Source organism: Lactuca virosa, chromosome 9 (assembly GCF_052849685.1).
Source record: "Lactuca virosa cultivar CGN04683 chromosome 9, Lactuca_virosa_CGN04683_v6, whole genome shotgun sequence".
Taxonomy (NCBI): domain Eukaryota; kingdom Viridiplantae; phylum Streptophyta; class Magnoliopsida; order Asterales; family Asteraceae; genus Lactuca; species Lactuca virosa.
In genome coordinates, this window is record NC_136434.1 from 294959380 (window position 1) to 294963005 (window position 3626).

The following is a 3626-nucleotide window of genomic DNA, read 5'->3' on the forward strand; positions in this document are numbered from 1 at the left end:
GTTTTGAGCATTCTAACACTCCTAAGGTGTACATGCAACCCTAGAAACATTGCATCTATGTTTTACTAAGATACATGCAAATTTGATTTTCCAAGTTCTTAACCTAACTAGCATGGCATGGGGAACTTTGAAACATAAAAGCTAGTAGGAGAACATACCTTTCTTGTTGCTTGGATACCTTGAGAACCTTTTGAGCCTAGCACCTCAAGTGTGATGCCTCAAATGTTTCACACAATACCACAACTCTTGGAATAACTTTGAGAGAAGTCCACCCTCACTCAAAATCGGCTAGCCCTCTTGTTCTACACATAGTACCGATTTTGGTAGCCCACGGGGTCCTATTATAGTTGTTTCACAAGTACGGTTACACCATGTAAACCCTAATTGACATTACTTTTCATATTCCATGATCCATGGGTTTTAGCCTCCATGGAGCATCCATGGAGCACCCTATGGATTTAGCCCAATCCAATAAACCATGGATCATTAGGCCACTATAAAAGAATGGATGATTTACACAATCAACCCTATATATTTAATTAGTCTCCTTTTTTATCACCAAATTAATTCTTGATCAAAACTAATTAAATAATATTATTAATATATTAGAACTTATAATATATTAATAAACCATAAGTGTCCTTTCTCTCATTTAGTCTATCCAAGTGTTGCAATGCCATGCAACCCAAATAAACCATAAGTGTACTTTCTCTCATTTAGTCAAGTACATTCCAGAAATAGTTATGAACTTAGACACCTAATCCAACAGGTCGGGCATCGGGTTATTGGGATTATTGAGGTGGTACTCAAGACCACGAAGTTGATTCAGCAGGTGCGCAATAGGTTGCGAGTCGCGAAAAGCCAACATAGGAATTATGCAGATCGACGACATTCAAACCTCAAATTTTAGGTGGGAGATTTTGTGACATCCCCATTTTCCACGGACAGAAAATACCGATTTTGTTTATGCTTGTTTGAAAATCATAATAACATTTTAAATAAAAGAGTTGCGGAATTTGTCCCAATACAAAAATATGATAAAGATTTATCAAAAGCAATTCCATAGAAATGTATTTCATTAAAAGAATCGGGATGTCATGTTCGATACAGATCATAAGCATAAACAGTACAACATAAGCCTTACTACATTATTTCGTATTTACAGGCCTATAATCCCTTATCTCTCATCCAAACATCTATGTTCATGTGCCACTTCCTGTAATACAAGAAACTGAGTGGGTCAGGCTTGGGAGCCTGGTGAGCACATAGGGTTTTCAACCCAAAATAAATAAGTATATTAACTTTATCAAACCAAACAAACCCGATTACCAGTTCCCGTTATCCTCATTTTATGTCCCTAAAACATCTAACACAAGGGACCTAGTCTGAGGAATTTCATCGGGGTGACAACACATGCTTTGGGGATTCCTCAGCAATTCATGTCAAATAAGGCAACCATGTAGGGGATGGAGTAATGCTGGTGAGCACACAGTTCAAATAAACACCTACACGTTGCGAGCCTGCTAGCGTTCCACTGGACTGTCTAGAATAGTTTGTGGTCGTCATCTATACTCTGCTAGATGACTGGATTATCAATAACATCTATAACGAGGCCTCTCATTATTTTATTTTGTCACACAGCAACTATTACATCTACCCATGTTTTACCCAACACATTTTGTAGATATAAAATATGTATACAGTTTAAATCACTTAAAACTTGTATAAAATCGTTCATCCAGCATAAATACCAAGTATACAGATAATATGCACATGTAGCACGTAATTTATACAAAATACTTCATATCTATGTGTAAGCTGAAAGTAACTATGCACTCACTTGATTAGGTGGTTACTTGGTACTCAGACATCACTTCGTTATCCCAAAACAATTTTTCCTTGACCAAAACCTAGTATCAATACCACTATGGTTTAGTTTTAACGTTAACCGCGACTAATTAATAGACTAGCTATTATTATTATTATATAAGCGTTAAACAACACTCTATATAAGTCATAATAATAGCCCAGATAATTATTTTAAGGTGCTAATAATATTACTATAATTAATTAGAAGCTATATTAAAAATTGCGTAGGCGTAGCTCACTTACAGCGGGTTTTTCTTAAAAACCGAGCTTTGCTCGGAGCAGCATTTCCGAACCGAAAGACCCTTTTTTCTCGGGACTCCGGGAGCCTCGGGGCTTCCTTCGGGTGCTAGGGGGTTTACCTAGGGTTTATGGGGGTTGGAATTGGTTAGAGAGAGAATGAATTAGAGAGAGAATGAATTTTGGTGTGAAAATCTGAGCAATCTCACAGCCCTTTTATAGGCGCCAGCCTCGGACGTACGTTGGGCGTAGTCCTTGGCTACGCGGGGCGTAACTTCGGATAAGGGTGCCAGCTTCGCACCAGCTGGCTCGCACATCGGACTCGGAAGGGATAAGACCAAAGGTACGTTGGGCGTACCCAACCTCGGACGCGGCGCGTATGCGAGGCAACGTGTCTCCATCCGAAGTGAAGCCTTGGGCAACAAGCAATGGCTCAGATGCGGCCACGTCATCACCTTTCTCGCAGATTTGCAATTTTCTTCTCGACTTCTAAAAATCATAATTTTCGCATACGAGCTCTGTTTTTGACGTTCTTTATATCAACGCGTAGACGAGAACGTATTCTACAACTTTTGTTTAGACTCCGTCGTCTAATTTTGAATTTATATTAAAAGTTATATTTTTAACAGGCCGGGACAGGATTGTTCCGTTAAAAATTCATAACTTCTTCATCCGACGTCCGTTTTCGTCTTTCTTTTTATCGTTATGCTACAATTAACGAGATCTTCGATTCTCGTTTAGGTTGTGTTGGCTAAAAACCGCTTGATCTAATATTCAAACTTCGGGTTGTACACTACTAAGCCGAAACTTCGAAAAATCATAACTTCCTCATACGAAGTCAAATTTGGGCGTTCTTTTTATGGACGCTCTCGGTTTAACGTTTTCTATGACTTTCGTTTAGATCGCTAAGGCTAAAATTCGCTCTATCGTAAATTCACTATTTACGCTTCCCGGTGCCGTGTCGGTTCCATCACGAAACTTCGACGGGTCATAACTCTTTGTTATAACTCGGATTTCGGCGTTGTTTATGTCCCTGGAATCCTTGTTTGGACCACTACAACTTTACGTAGAGATATCGGGTTTATCTCACACTTTAATTTTGAAGCTTATTTTTATTCTTTATTTATTACACATTTATAAATAAATAATAAGCATATAAATTCACATAATACTCAAATATTTCATCTTTATTACTTCAAAGAGAGTTACAATAGTTGACCTAGACTATTACATTGTCGAAAAATGCTTAGCCCCGAAACCCGGGCGTTACAATTCTCTCCCCCTTAGGATGATTCCGCCCCGGAATTATGCGTCAGCAAACAGATACAGATAGCGACTCATCATGTCATCCCTTGTTTCCCAAGTGAGATTCAGCCCATTCGAATGTTTCCATTGGACTAGTACTAAGTCGACCATCTTGCGTCGTAACTTTTTAGTCTTAAGGTCAGCAATTGCCTCGGGCTCTTCAATCAACCTCTTGTTTTCATCCATTCTTAACTCTGAGTTTGGAATTATGTCGG